This window comes from Anabas testudineus, chromosome 2 (assembly GCF_900324465.2).
Source record: "Anabas testudineus chromosome 2, fAnaTes1.2, whole genome shotgun sequence".
In the NCBI taxonomy this organism is placed as follows: Eukaryota; Metazoa; Chordata; class Actinopteri; order Anabantiformes; family Anabantidae; genus Anabas; species Anabas testudineus.
In genome coordinates this window covers 2019620-2036347 of record NC_046611.1, presented here as the reverse complement: position 1 = coordinate 2036347, position 16728 = coordinate 2019620, and the positions used below count along the sequence as shown (strand labels likewise).

Here is a 16728-nt window from a genome sequence, read left to right as displayed (position 1 = left end):
CTCCCATAAACAAGCTACTCAGGAGTTCATTTGTGTTTGGTTTAAAAGACTCAGTTGGCTTGTAATTGAGCAAAATGAACCAAAGCGTTTCATAAACACAAACTTTGCCACTAAGATTCAAACAGAGGAAAATGGACAGTGGGTGTGATTACACCCTGAGGGACACTACCAGCTCTCAGGTGGATCTGTCTGCACTGATACGCTTCCAGCAGTGACCTCAAGACCACGTCCACACGAAGTTGAATCTAAAAAGCCATCTGTTTCTCTTTGCTTTGCCTTTAGATCAACACTAAGACTGAAATTCTGGTTTTCTGAAGAAACACGCAAATGTCTGTGTCACTTTGCAAATGTCAACAATTAGACTTGAGTGTCGAGCAGGATCCAAATCCTCCTAGCAATCAGGATCCACGCAGGAAAAGAACTGGAACAGTACAAAGTTGTTCAAAGATGCAACCAGTGCAAAGCCTATCCAGTCACACAACTAAATGTATTAGTGAAAACTCGGACAATTTAGAAATAGTTGATGAAACGAAACACAACCTCTAAAACTCCAGCTCTCCTGGAAAGATTGTGGCACCAAACTAAACTACGGACAGTTTCCTGATGAGGACAGTTGTGGGAATGAAACAGCACTTTGGTTTAGTTACTGATTGGAGCTGTACTGAGCTTAAAGAAGACAACTAAATAAAAAAATAACAAAGCTCTCAAACTAGTGCGACCCAGTGAGCGCATGTTCCAGAAGCAGCTTTTGTGTGTCTGTTGTTACACATCATGCCAAAAAATGCAGATCTTGCTGTCATAAAGCTATTTGTCTGTGAGTAAAGACAGCTGCTGCAACATGGAAAAATAAGAGAGGAGGACTTTTATTAGACTCAAAGCAGTTTAAGAGACTCTGCTTGTGACATTTTACAGTGTCTGAGCTGAAAATCAAGGAGAGAACTCTCCAGATGTGAGAGCTCCAAACTAGTCTTCCTCTAATCAACCACACAAGTCACCAGGATCTGAGACCACTTTCATACAAAGCTGTTTCATTGTCACGTTGAAGTGTCTTCAACAAACAAGTGGAACCTGAGACTTTGACCTGAAGGATGGAGCACCTTTCTTTTTATTTAGCACTGAGCAAATTACCATTAAATACTCTGGCCTCTTGAAGAAATCCTGCACCACTAAGATTTTAAATGATTTGTATTAAGTTTATTTGTTTGGTTTTTGTTCATTTAAACCTGCATGATGTGACCTTTATGTGGTATTAGTAGTTTTCCTGTGTGCAGGTTCATGTCTATCCAGGTCTTTTGTCAGTCCTGTTTCACCCACTATACACCTGGCTGAGGTTGGGAGGCCTCAGCCTCTGTTAAATAACGGAGTCTGCTGGATGTCAGACTGGCAGCAAGCATAAACTCACAGCAATAACAATACACCTGGCTCCTTAGCAGGGTGTTGTATTGATCCATTGTGGATCAGTGAGGAGGGGAGTTTGTTGACGCTTGATGTAGCAGCAGCAGCAACAAACTCCTGCATCTCATCCCTAGTGGGCGACCTCTGACCTGCACAATTCAGCCGCTGAATAGGGATGGCGAGGGCCACAGAGTCCGGCAAACAGCCCAGTGTGTTGATAAAGTGCTTAGCTCGGGAGAGAAGAAGAGGCCGCCTCACACAATGAGAGCACTGCGAACAATTAAATGCTGACTCGCATCTCGTCTCGTCTTGTCTCAGCAAACCGGAACAGGACAAAAGCATTTGCAGAGGAAGAGAAGTAGAAAAACAAGCTGTGATTTAGGAAATTGTTTTTCAAACAGCGAAGGGGTCAAGCACAGGATTTTAAATGAAGAATAGTCCCTCCTGAAATAGAACAAAATACTAAATATGAATCACCTTTAAACTTTGTTCTCCTGTATAATGCTGACCAAAAAAACACAAAGCATCATTACAGTGATTCATCTTAAAAGTCCTGTCTAATGAGTTTCCTGTGACTCGTGTATCGGCTTATTAAGAAAGAGATGGTATAAATGAGAGCAGCACTAATATGCATATTTCCTGACCTTATTTCAGTCCTCGCTTGGCCTGGTTTGGTGGCTAATTAGCTCACACAAACACCACCAATGGCTACAAGACAAAGCACATCAGGACAGCAATTAGTCTAAAAGAGCTATTAGCTTCCTCACCAGATTAGAGGCTGTGCAGGAAGAGTGCACACCAGCATGAGAACAACAAATAAACAAGTTACCTTTACAGCGGCTTTTTTTAAGATGTGATATCATAAACATGTGGTACTATTTAAAGTAAACCTTGAAATGATTAGTTGTTATGTTCTTAGTATTATTATTGCGCTGCGTCCTTGTTATTTTGAGCCTTCGTCTGTTCGTGCAAACGAACGTCATGGAGAAGTACTCAGTACCGGAAAACTACTTAATGATTTTGAGCGTGTATGAGAAAAAACTACAGCAACAATGTTTTTGAGAGTAAAAACTCCATGCTTACTAGAAAACTGTCGTCATTCAGAGATCTGCTAAGACAAATATAGTTTCGTGTTCATCCTTCATCACTCACTGAGTTACAGTGATTGATGCTCCGGGCAGATCTCAGTTTGGGGACTACGGCCATTTCTCGTGCAATTTCAGAGACTGGGAGGAAGCCCTTGATTAGGAAATGAGAGCTCGGCTGTGGGGATTGTTCAAGAAGGGGAGGCCTCTTTCCTCCTCCAACAGCCCAGCTGTTTGTGAACGGGGGCAGGAGGCCGCCTGCCGAGGTTTCACAACGGTCCTTGTCGTTACTTAGGCTCATGTTATTCCCGGAGCAGCGTGTTTTCAGTATGAAGCCGAGCACCAGCAGACGGGCTGTCAGCGGTGATCGAGTTTCCCCATCAGTAAAAAATATGTCATTACACCCACTTCCCCACGTTTACATACATGATTCTGCAGCCTGCTGCTGCATCCTGCTGCTCCAGGAGCTGGAGGTGGATGGTTTTTATGACTTTATTGACTCATGACTTGAGTTGATGGCCGTGAATGGCCACAGTAGTAAAGGTGTCCTAGTTCAGTCTTCTTGACTTTTGGAGAACCTCGCCGTCTTTAAGAAGAGGGTTCTGTAAATAAACCGTTTCCAGCTTGTTGATGGTGTCGTTTGAATAGTTGCCAAGTCATTCGTGGAAACATATCAATCTCTGTCTGTTTGCTGTCTCATCCACCGCTTACCCCCACAACCCACCATGCCAACAGCTTCACAAGTCCCCCGGCTTCTTTGATTCACTTTTGTTCATCACCCAGACCCACTGTCCAGCTTTCTCTTGAACACTCCTTTAATAGTGTACCAAACCTTGCATAGAAACGCTGCACTTGTACTTTTTAAAGACATATATCAAAAACGAATTTTATTGTAAAATACCACTAGAATACAAGGAGAGTTTTATAATACTAACTATCAAATTGCAGAAGATATTCATCATGATCAACTTTATTTGATGTATCATGTTGTATTTAGCTTGTAATTTCCCCCTTCAGATATCCTCCCTTCCAGAAACTCATGATTCACAACGACACCCAGGACGTCCAGACATTACTGTGTCTGAATAAAGCTTCAAGTTACCTGTTAGCTAGACTTTTCCGATGTGATCTGTAACACACATGCAGATGATAACATTTTCCCAGAAACACTGTTTTGAGGTTTTTTAAAACGATGGGAATATTATGAGGAAAATGGAGCAAGACGTCCACACCCTCTTTGTCAAAGTACAAAGACTGAGTCAGTCAGTCAGTCAGAGAGGGAGTGGACGCAGCACTGTGACCCTGTGTGGGTTCAGTGTTGAAATGGGGGGAGTCACCACAGTAACAAAGGATGGCTGCGAGTGGGATGCAGAAAAATAAACCAGAAGAAAATGCAGAAACAGTTAAAGTATGGTTGAAAAACCTCAACCACATGATCAAACGCTGGTGCATCGAGTTCATGAACCCGTTTTTACCCTAGATGTTTCTGCAAACCCGAGCTTCTGTTCCCCCCTCACGATCCATTCAACAGTCACACATGCTGCATGAGCTGCCGTCATCTCAGTCAAAAACGCCTGTGAACGTGATGCTAAAGAGCTGATTTCCAACGCCAACAAAAGCTCTTTTATTGAGGCTCTAATCACTTTCATTGCTCTGTGGCAGTTGAACGTGAGGCCGGCTAATGGGGAACCACTTACTTCAACGCATTTATGAGAGGAAATATTTCTGAATGTGGCTCAATGTTGAATTAAGAAAGGAGCTAAGTCATAAGTTTGAGTGTTTTAACAGTTGCTATGGGCCAGTGGAGATGCAGGCGCTGCTTTGGTGTTTAGGGGGAACGTTTGCAGCTTTTTGAAACGTAACACTTCTCAGCCTCGCGCAGACCGGAGCTTTTAAAATCCACGAATGTGACAACCTGGTGCTTTATAAAGATTTATAATCACCAGACAAACACCAGACTGTGTGTTTATCCTCATGTGCGAGCTTTGATTTCCACTGCAGCCAAGCTAATTAGCTGTTATTGCTAATCTCCAGCTGCTTTCTGCAGCACTTACAAGGCAATTAGTGTGCCTCTTCTCATTTCACTGTAACTTAGTAAAGAGCGTTGGAGCTCATGCTTCAGGCCTGTCACTACCTGACACTGTGTCCACATGAAATGTTTGGTTGGGAACAGGAACAACAAATGGCCTGTGGCATGTTTTACAATTGTGCATATAGGAGTAAAACAAACATGAGAAACAAATCAGATCCATCCAACGGAATAATCATTATTTCTATTTATATATATATATATATATATATATATATATATATATACACAGAATCACTGTATGTCAGGGCAGTAAAGCACACGTTCTTCACGTTATTCTGGCTGCTGTAGTTGCTGTCGATTCGTGTTTGCAGGATGAACCAAACAAAGCAAAACCTGAGGAGAACCAATCAATGATCTGACCACAAATAACTTGTTCATTCACACTTTTCTGTTGGCCTTCGATGAATAACTTGGCTGGTTCCAAATCAGCTCGCCACCATTTCACTCAGAGGTGAAAGACTAGGAAACTTGGGCATAGTTCAGGATTTCTAGACTTTATTAAGAGAGGACTAAGAGTCCTGATAGTCTGATAGTGGAAACAAGTTTCAAAGCACAATCCACACTGTGATGTTGAGCTGATACTGCTACAACTTCCCTTTCACTTCAAATTCACTTGTAGGACTTGTAAGACCTGAACTGCCCGTTCAGTGGGAGGTCATTTATTTTATTCCAATACTAAATGTAGTGAAATTGCCACATCTGCTCCAGCTGGCTCTGTCTTTAAAAGGGAAAAGGCGGTTTATGGATTGGATGTTTTCACTTGTTCTGAGACCAGCGAGTGGAGTTATTTTTCCTGGGAGACTCTCCTACACAGTTTGGAGGAGAAACTGCATTTACGACTTAATTCGGACTCGTACAAAGTTCTTGTGCATCGTGTGCAACGTTTTAATGATCAAGGTCAGTTTGGAGTCGTGTGAACATGTTTGTGCACCGAGACATACGTTGGAAGAGAAACAGGGAAAGTTGAAAGCAAAAGCTCATAAATATTCTGTTCATCTGCCATTATTGTGAAAACACCAATGTTTACTAGACATCGTGAAATAGGAGAATTAATCAGCAGCACACTGCAACGTTAGAATGAAATGACCAGGGAGTCTTAAAAGTGCAATCCTGACTTTAATAAGCTGCTTTACTTTGTTTCAGGTGAGGGACATGTATTGAAGTGGCTTTGGAGACATATACAATCGTGTCATCACAGTTTCTTTTTTACTTGTTTAAGGAAAAAAATCTGGATTTTCGACAAACAGAACATTACAGGGGCTGTTAAGACCGATTGTTTGTATTCTCCCACAGTCTCATCCCACAGACTTTCTCATGTATCAGCTTGCCATTTCTTTCTTTTCTGAGGTGGTACCAACAGCAAGTCTGTGTTGTGTTCAGGAAATGTGACATTAACAACCCTGAGGACAAAAGTCAAAGTTCACTATGCCGTACACAGGATGTGATGTCAACATTTGTCGTGTTTTTAAACCACTATGTATCTGTCAAGGTCCTGGAAAATCAGTTTGACTCAGAACTTCATCATCTCCCCTGAATCATCCTCGTCTTCTGCTTTAATCAGGTTTTGAGGTGGTTTCTATGTAAGAGGTGGCGAGGACTGAGACTTAATATGACAGGAGTTGGTTACTTTATGTGGCTGGCATTTGTCTCAGAGGGCCGGACGCCAGGGGATTTCCATCAGCTGGCAGTGAGAGGAGAGAAGAGGAAAAATGTCCCGTGTCTGAAATATCAAACTTTACTTTACTGTACAGTAACTTTCCAGGTTTTTTCCTATAGCCTAAAACACCAAGGGTGGCCCTCCACATTGTGGTTATACTGGTCAGAACCTCAACAAGCTGCTAAAACCCAAAGACAATTTAATGTAATGGACTCTGGTGGAGAAGTGTAGTGTTTGTATGCGTTGGATTTATTAAAGAGTCTCTATAAACTGTGGCCATGAACTTAGTCAGGACATAAACTGTGAGCAGTTTAAAATAGCAGCAGCTCCTACATGTGTTGTAGAGGACAGTAGACAGATCTAAAGCTCAGTGGTTTATCTGTGTTGTGTCGTGTGCAGTCTGACCCTCTGTCTCCTGATCACAGCTGTTTGGTTTGATGTAACTACAGGAAATAGTACATCTGCCATCAAACTGACTTTTCAGTCAATTCCAGCAGCAGCAGGTTAAATTCAGTGTTGTTCCAAATGACATCAACTTCATCTCTTCATATTTTAACCTGAAATCTAAACTAACAAACTGCTTGTGATGGTGGAGCCTGTGCAAGGTGCAAAACCTCAACGGCCTCATCCAGAAGCCCAAACTAAATGAAATCAAAGTTACTACATTATGGTTTTATGCCTCTGACAACCTGTGAGGTTCCTGTTCACATGCAGGTCTGTGCTGACTCACGTTCTAACAAGTTTTTAGAGGAGTCGATGTTGACGTTTGTGACAGAATGAAATTCCCTCCAGCTGTTCCTGAGATATATTAAAACAAGAGGTCACAGTGACTTGATCTTTGATCTTTGGCCACTTCTGAGAAATCTGAAGAAGTTTCTTCTGGAGCCGTCGTTATATATCCAACATACACCCACAACTTAGTCATTTCTGTTTCTGTTTATCCTGCATCTCTCCTGTCAGCGCTGCTGCTGCACATATTATTCTTTGATTCATAAAATGGGTAATTCATGATGCATGATGAGCAAAATCCTGCTCGCAGACACTCTGTGTGATGCTGTGTGTAATGCACCTTGTTTCATTAGTGTGTTAAAAAATACAAGAATAAATAAGATTTAAAAACCTTAACATGAATCCAACCATCAAACCAACACTTTACTGAATGGATCTTCAGTTTTAGTGCTGTTCATGTTGTTCTGATATTAACAGAGACTGTTACTTAACAAGCTGTGATCCCCCTGCTCTGTGTGTGCACCGTAATACAGCGACACGTACACTGATCCCTCAGTTTGCTTAGTAGGTCACAAGTTAAACTAACACACACACAGCATTTCCACATTCTGTGCCTCCAGACAGCGTTTTCAATCCGACTCGTGCAGATGTGTCTGGCCTCTTCCAGTCGTACCAGTCTGAGTCGAGTCCCGGTCAACGTGTCCCACGCCCCGGCCTGTTTATATAAGGCGCTGCAGTCCATCCTCCCACCCCAGTCCTCGGCAGCCCCCTCCTCCGACCCCGTCAGTGTGTTTATTATTATTAGTGAAGATCTTTGGTGCCTTCAGACAGTGAACTTAAATGAAAAGTTCAGAGCAACTCTCACTGGTTCACGTTGTTCCAAATACAACAGTCCCACAGAGCGGCATCGAGACTCCACGCTCAGAATAAAGTCAGACTACATTATCAATCCACTGTGGAAAAATAGTTACTGAGAATAAGTTGTTGTTGGACCAACTGATGTATCATACGCTGTTCCAGTGTTTTGAAATCCCAGCGAGAACTTTGTGTGCAGCTATAAAATGAATACCTTTTTGTAACTAGTACTTTCACTTACTGGTCTCTGTGGTTAGTTACATGCAGTAGCTGTTCTGGAACATTTGATGATATTTTGATTGTGTTTCTAGTCTCTAAGCTGTGTGATATGATCAGTAGCTTCAGAACTTACATGTGGAGATCGTGGTGAAAGTGTTTTGGTCCAAACCAGAAACACCTCATCTGTTGTTAATTAGAACTGAACTGAACTGGAAATCTGAGTATACGTGCAGCTAAAGAGTAATCTGATTTCTCCTCTGCTCTGGGCTGATTATAGAAGCATGGTTCACAGATTTTAGCTGTATGGAGACAGAATATATGCTTCCTAATCGATTTTTCTTTTCTTTGTGTATTTTTTCATTTATTTATTTGTTTTGCTCCTATTTACATCGCAAATGTACTCATTAAAGAAATGCACAGTGAAAAGTGACTTATTTAGATGTTGACAGGGAATTGTGTTGGTTTCAGTATTAGTTGGATTTTGAGCAAACGACTTTAAAAATGAAGCTGAAGGCTCCGTGTAAATCTCTTCTTTCATCCAGCTGCTCCTTTCAGCTGTTCGTAGTAGAGTCGTGAGTGTCTGCAGCCTTTGTCCTGCACATGCACTCTTGTAAAAAGGTGATTAGAAACCCGGTCACTCTGGGAGAAGTGCACCTCGGAAAGTCAGGCTTCTCTAATCCCCTACCCCGATTACGGTAACCACCCGTTTACATGACAAGAAATCAGCTTTCTCGAGAAAGGCGACTGTAACCTGGTTACTTGTGTGCATGTAAACACACTGACTGTCCATCATCTGTTACCTGAACCATTTGAAACTTCATGACTCATGAGGCCAATTTATGATATGAATAAGTATGTTTTTGACCTAACGGCGCCACAATCCGACATCTTTTGCAGCTGCTATTTTTCCAAAATCTATCATGTTAATATTCCAAAGTCAAAGATGATTCTTCACTGGCTCGTAACGTGGTCAGTTTTATTTTACAACATGGGCATTTTGTTGACTTGACACTGTGACTGTTCCTCATGTTTAAATCTGCAGCCTGTGAAGGCAAGATTACCCAAGTGCCTGTGTGCTGAACCCAGAGAAACCTGGGACCTGCCCCTAAACCTCAGAGGCCACCACTCAGGGGGCGGAGAACTAATTTGCAGTCTGGTAGCCCAGGAAAGGAGGGATACCACATAGAGGAATGGAAAAAAAAGAAAAAGAGGTGGGGGAGTTTTGGCTTAATCCTCTAAAACATCCATATATCGCTCCCAAACGCTCACTCCCCACAGTTGTAAATCTCCAGGAATGTAGCCTGTTGTTTTTGGAATCAGTGCAAGTAAACCTTAATGGCTCTGAGAGATTGATGTCTGCAGACGTTGCCTGAAGCTTGCGGTTGCATATTTCAGCGCTGGGATAGCTTCAGTCAACCAGTGATATTTGGCAAAAAGCAGAGAAACCTCACTTTCATCCTCAGGCCTGGTGAGTGGTGAGAACCCAAACAGCAATTTGCTTTAACATGAAGGCTGAAGAGTTTAATGGAACTAGATTCAACCAAGAAAACAATTAGCAAAGGATGCTCTCCCTCCTGATTTATATACCATCTATAATTATTTCTCTGCCTTGATTTCTAGTAATATGAAACACGTCTTTCTGTCCTAATATAAGAAGAGTTTTCTATGAGCTACCTGATGCTTATGGCCTCTCTGTGCGTGTTCAGGCTGCTTCTGGGCCACGCGGATCCATTTCTAAGGCAGGTTTCTGATTCCTAGCACGTGTTGGGTGTTCCAAAATGAAAAACTTCCAGCACTGAGTATATTTCCTGCAGATTTCTTACTAAATTTTGAATGCTTTTACAGACTGCATCTGGAAAATCTAGGCCATGTTTTTACAACTTTTCTTAATGACTAAGAAATAAGGAGCTACTGAAGACAGACACTATTTTTAAAGCTGATTTGTATCCACTAATCTATCTCCTACCTATAAATAGACTAGATATAATGAAAACATTCTTCTGTTTTGGTTTAGTGTATCTAATCTTGAGGCTCCTTAGACCAGCCTTCCCCCTGAGTGAAACTTCAGATAAAACAGGATGAGGGCATCTTGGAAAGTCATCAAGCTAAATGTTTACAAAGAGCCACCGAAAAGTGTGTGTATGTGCGGAAATCCCATTAGCCCAGATGACTGTGTATGCAGTAGGCTCACATATGGGCTCTCATGTGGAAAGAGCCTTTCAAGAGTTACTGTGATTACTGGAAGTCTGTACTGTGCTCAGGGGCCGTGCTCAGGGGCCACACTGAGCAAAAACATCTGATTTCAGTCTTTTGTGTCAGTTCTTATTCATGTTGGTTGAGTGTAACTTAACAATGTCACCACCATTGGTGGATTATGTCAGAATGTGCAGTTTATTACTTAAAGGACAGGAGTCAGACAGAGAGAAATGATTCTTAAATAGTTTTTACTAGTTTTAAGATCTGGACACAGTTGATCCACTTCGACACATAACCATAAATGCTTAGGGTCATGGATTCAGTTTCCTGCAGCAGCACCTGTGTGATGAGTTGCTGGAGGAACAGGGAGACTCATAACTAGGTTGTTTCTGTGTGGGAACCTGCTGCAGTTTGTATTTTTTATCATGTTCATGGCCGTGATAATCCAGCACTTGATAACCGGATACTCAGCTGAGTTAGAGGTGGAGTAGGGCCCTATTAACCCACAACTATGATCCTGATAACAACTGATAAACAGCAAATGGGATAATAACATCCGGCCTGGGTGTCATAATCCAGTTTGATATATTTTATAATGTCATACTACAGTGCAGTCTGCCCCTGTGTAATGATCCCAGTCACACACACAACGTGGTCTTTTGTGCTCATGATGCCGTAATACAGCAGTGCTGATCCACTTCTCAGTAAGAATGGAGCTGTTACTCTATATTACTCTATATAAACCATTTAGGGATTTAGATTTTTACAGTTACGATAATAACAGTTTTTTTATGTCTAATTGTTTTTATATACATATACTGGGGATTTAAGTAGAAGTTTAATAATACAAATCATTAGTGCTCTATTATATTCTTCTGCTAAATATCACATATTACAGCACAGTGCAGCCAGACGCTCTCAGCTGACAATAAAATCCTAGTACTTTGTGTGTAAAACATATTTTGTGTGTTAGCAAGCCTGTGTTAATGTCAGGGGGGTATTTTTCTGCTCCTGCCTCCACAGGCAGGGCCTCATTTAGGCAGCACAGAGGCAGGAAAAGAGAAAAGAACTGCCGCCCCCTCTCCTCCTTCTTCTTCTTCTTCTTCTCAGGAAGATTAGTGGCCGTCCTTTTGGAGTAGGAGGTGGATGCTGAGCCCTTTTCGCTCGCATTTTTCTCTGCCAGTGGGCCTGACCCCCTGAGTGCTCCCTGTGCAGCTCGCTAGCTTGTGGTGGGGGCCTGCGCATCCAGCCACCATCAATTACTCACTGTCTGCCGGCCCCCACTTTACCGACCCGATAAAGAAATCTGTCCTTATCACTAACCCACCTCTCTTAAAATACTATTTACACAGCCGGGCCTCCGTCTCCATTCATCTAACTCAGGGGCTTTTGTCCAGAGCTCAGGATTCATCACAATCAGACTAATCCCATTGTTTCCGATGTGCAGCCTGGTCACCAAGCCCTCAGCTCCGGTTTGACTCACTGCCTGGACGAGACCTGAGGCACATGTCATTATTTGCTTTAATCCAAAGCATCTTGAAGAATGCTTGTTATTTACAGGGCTGACCACTGGAATTCACTGCCTGAGCCCTGAACGCTGCAGGAAATACACAGGGCCACGTTAGCAAGTAGTCTGAACCCGGTGGAGTCTTAATGGACAGATTAATGTTTAGTCCTGGAACCAAACACACAGGACTAAAGAGCGAACCCAACAGCTGTGAACATTTTAACCAACCACCAAAAATCAGGAAATGCTGCAGTTATTTACATTTTCTCTTCATATGTTTGTCCACTAATACTTTCTGTAGTGATGCAATTTCACACTTTTATGTATTTTAGTGGAAAAAATATTAATCTCTTTAATAAATTATAAGTAATTTTAGTTTGTTTGCCTAAAACACATAATTTAAATAATTTAGAGCAAAGTAAATACAGTAACAGAGATAATTACAGAACACAAGCAGCACCTGAGGTTGTTAAAATGCTCCATATTTACAGCTATTACACTACAAGCAGCCGTTCTGTTTAACAGGACTGGGTGATATGTTTCAACCCAAGATTATACCTATTAAAAAGATGTGCTTTATCAATTTACTGTAGATTAAATGTGTTACCGCCTCTAAAATGTGCAGCTTGAACAACAGAAATAAAACGATACGATATCACGATCCTCCGATTCTTCAGCAAGCTGATAAAGAGCAATATTAACAGTTTTCACTTGAGCCATGAATCCACAGTTAACATAGAATCACTTCCATTATTGATTAAGCTTTGAATTAAAAGTAAAGTTTTTTACACCTAATCATATAAAAATGTAGAACTGTTAATATTCAGCACGATTTCGACTCATAGAACATTCAGTGTTTATTAAAACTGACAGAAAATTAATGTAGTGAACAATTAATGGCTGCATGTCCAGCTCTACCTTAAAAAGTACAGTGTTAAAAAACGCTGGCACAGATCCTCCTCCTTCTTCTTCTTTCCTGAAAAATGTTCTCACGTGTGATTCTCACCCGACAAGAGAGATATACTAAGCCTGTTTAGGTCTTCCACCCCCTCAACCCCCCACCCAGCATGCCCTGGGGCAGCCTAGGAGGTGCTAAGTACTTAGGGTCTCTCCCTGCGGACCAGCCAGACTCAGCAGAAAGACCTGGGAGGCTGCAGGAAGGGATGGAGGGAGGAACAGAGGGAGGGAGTCGCGAGCCCTGAGCGAGGCACATCAATCTCCCTCTCAAATGACAAACTCACTCTCAGCAAGATGTATGTCATGAGCCACCAAAGCCAGTTAATCAAATCATTAGCAGCACCCAGTAGTTTCCTCTGGCCTAGTTTACCGACACAGACACAGAGGAGAGAAAAATGTACAGCGAGCTGTGGCTCAGACCTCCGACAGCACGGCTTCCTCTAAAATAGTCGCTAAAAGAAAAGAAATCTGCATCAGGGACAGAGACAGGAAGTAAGTTCACAGTAAAAGGTTCATGTGGAAGCTGTTCTGGAGCCGATCATCAGCAGATTGTTGCTGCTGTCGTAGTGACGATGTTCAAATTCCTCCAAACCTTTAAATGACTTCTTTGAGGACTTGTGGTTCAGTCTTCACCTCAGTGGGTGAGGATCATGATTAAACTTCAACTTTCAGGCCAAATGGAGGAGAAGAGTCAGAAAAGATACTGCACTGCTATGATAAACGGAGAGAAAACGTTCCTGTGCTTGAGTTTTCTTTTATTTGTTTAAATATTCTTCTTTTGTCAAATCTTCTTTGAGTTCAAACAGAGATTTCACCTCTACATGCTTCAAACTGGATGAAATTCAAGAGCTGAGGTGTGATGGATTTTTGAAAAGGCAATAACTCAAAATTTAACCAATACGACTGAAATCAGATGTGAATTTATTCATTTATAATTAGAGGGAAATTTCTTTTTTTAATACAGGGTGACTTTAATTCTCAGGGAGCCTAGAAATTGACACATACATCAATAACGCCTGGTGGATTCTGTCATTTTCCTGCATTTCTCACTAGTACTTTCGCTCTAAATACGTTTGGTTATTACGAACGGGTTTGAAATCATAAAGGTCCCTGAGATGGCATAAATCTGCACGCTGTAGCTCAGCCTGTATAAGCAGACAGATGCATGCTGTCAGAGGAAATACAAGCGCTCATTTGAATCTATTAACTGGGCAGCACAGCTCCGGGCTCGGCCAGGGGAGGGTAGGCCCAAACCTGGCGCTGCCGGGGCCCATTCTTGCTAAATGACTCTGAACTTGGGTCCAGAAGTCACCGTGCGAGAGTTTTATGTGATTTTACAGCCATTGCAGAAAAAAATAAAATTCATGTCGGGGTCTGGAGCTCATCCCACAGTGGACAAAACAGGAAGACGAGTGGGAGGAGGTGTGTTCATCAAAAAGGAGCCGATAGGAGCGTCTGGAGCACCTGGGTCCATCCTAATTGACTTGGAGCGCAGCGAATCCACTTTTTAAACAAAGTGACTCTCACTTGAGCTTCATTATATGCGCACCCCATTTCCATAGGCCTCTGGGAACAGGACCTGGGCTGCTCACATAAAATAAATGACCGCTCCATGATAAATGGTTCTATTAGCAATCCAGATTGTTAAACTGTGATATAACAGATCGGATAGGGGCGCGGGGGCCCATTCATTTTCCTCCCTTCTGCACACATACACCGCTGTAAATAGCTTGTTTTTATGTGTAAATAACATATTAAAACTCGGCATTAGCCATGTCCTTTGATAGAGAGGAAATTGTTCTAAATAAATAACACAAGGCGGGAATATAAAACAGGGCGGGCTGCTATATAGCATACGGGGCACGACTTAGGTGACAGGAATTCTGCAGCCAACAGTAAACCATACACTGACAATAAAAGCAGCCCCGAACTGCAGCAGTATATTAGGATTGTCTGCTTTTCCTGTTTGGGAATAAGCTCTCAGGTTCAAGGACCTTGTCTCATCTGCCTCGCTCTCATGCTGCATATTCACTTATCAGGGGCTGGCAACAGGAATAATAACGCATATTACTGCGATAAGTAATTGCTCTGTCTCGACGCGGTGGCAGATGGTTGTGGTTTTTAGCACTGAGACTCGAGCCTCTCCGCCGATATCTGATTGGTTGAGACGGGAGCGGGCGGCGGCTGTGAATCGGAGCTTGTTGTTTATTTAAGATCAAAATATGGGGCTCTTCCACCGAGCTGATAGAGAGGAAGAATTATGGAGAGACTTTGTTTTTTAGGTGTGAGAAGATTAAAAACTCAGCAGCTGATATTGAAACTGGGCATTTATAAATATACAATAGAGGTGAAGTTCAGTGGAGGTTAGGCTTAGGGTCAAAGGAGCAAGAGTCATGTAAAACAAGCCTGAGTTTTATTGTGGATGCCTTTTATTTGGTGCTTTTCAGTAGAGCTGCTTTTTCTCTATTATCAACTCAACAGGAGCTTTGTTTGTAGTGTCTTTTCTGGTTATTTTAAACAGTTTATGTTCATTTTACCTGTTTATTTAGCCGTTTTTGTTGAGACACCAAAACATTACATGAAAGCTATTTTTCTTTATTTCTATGTGTTGGCTGATACATCTCTTAGTGATATCAGACAGACGTCAACTGACAATGGACAAATTTGGGTTTTTGGAAAGTGGTCAAAACATGTGATCACTGAAACATCCTGGGAGCTGTGCTTTTAAGCCCGTGGAGGGATAGAGCTGACTCGTAGCTTTGTTCAAATATTGAAGATCGTGTAAAGAAATAGAGCAGCGTGCATTCCAACTCCACATGTAAAACTGTCCTACATTGATATTCTCTTATCAACAATTAATGTTTGATTTCTTCATCATGGCAGGCCACCAAGTTCTGTCACCAAAGCACGGACTGTATTTCCATTTCAAAAGTGGCCTGTCACTCTGCATCCACGTCAGCCTCTCAAATGCTGAGCTACTCCCCGGGCCTTTTTTCCAGTAATTTTCCCTTTTATACTCTGGAGGTAAGAACAAGGTCTTTTAACCTCATTATACTGAGCTTTCATCACACGTTCCCCATCCCCACTGCCACTCATGTCATCCTCAGCCCTACTTCATTTGCCACAAAAATACCTCAGCAGGTCGTTGTGTAGATTAAATGTAGGTTAGTGCTTTGACAAGTCAAACTGCTCCACTCTCAGAATGTTGTTGCTCTTTCTCATATGATTTTTTCTTAATGCTGAGAAGAAACTGTTTCTCAGATTTGTAGAAATATCTGGTGGTGAAACAACATCAAAGAGAAACTCCAGTAGACATCTCATGTTTCTTCTTATCATTCACAAATTCTCAAACCTGATTATTGACCATTTTCATCACGCTGTCCGTCTCTTTATTGTGCGAGATCATTAAAATTGGTCTACTCTGAGATTTTGTCTTTTTTCCAAATCAAAGAGCTAAAGTGCTTTTGTGAAAATCCCTTATCACCACCGTAACTTGGTGGTACCGTTTTTATGATGTTCTGCCCTGGTCACAAATGATCGAATCATCAGACCATCAAATGAGATCAGAAACTTCCCAAAAAATGAGTTGGACTTCAACCACATGTCACTGAGTATATTAAATAACATTATTTTTAACATTTTTAAAACCAACATTTATGACAATACAATTTCTATCTGTGCATGCCAGTTACAGGATGGTCAGGTTAGTAAGAAAACAAGTCCCACTGTGTTTCAATGCGTCCAGAGAGATCGTGGTTCTGCTTTAATGAAGTGAAAATTGTTGGGTTGCAACCGGAGACAAACTCCAGTCTCTTGCATCAGAGGTGAAAACTTCATTTTCCATTTTTTAAATTTGTCCAATATTTTGATTCTGGGATGTTCTGTAATGATGTTGCCATGTTCCCAGATCTTTTTCTAGTGAAATTCCCACTTTCCAGCTTTGTTCCTTCTTTATCAATTCATGCGTGTTTCTTGATAATGGCAGGCCACCAAGTCCTTCATTAATGTGTAAAAATGTCACTAAATCACACGTTTC

The 16728-nt window shown here is 41.8% G+C and overlaps 1 protein-coding gene and 1 long non-coding RNA gene across 2 annotated transcripts in view; one reads left to right on the top strand and one right to left on the bottom strand.

Annotated features, from left to right (window-relative positions):
• Positions 1-16728, bottom strand: part of LOC113162899 (zinc finger protein GLI2-like) — a 65906-nt gene that overhangs the window by 38868 nt on the left and 10310 nt on the right. The window lies entirely within an intron of this gene.
• Positions 1-16728, top strand: part of LOC113162900 — a 49126-nt gene that overhangs the window by 26307 nt on the left and 6091 nt on the right. The gene's annotated exons all lie outside the window — the stretch shown is intronic.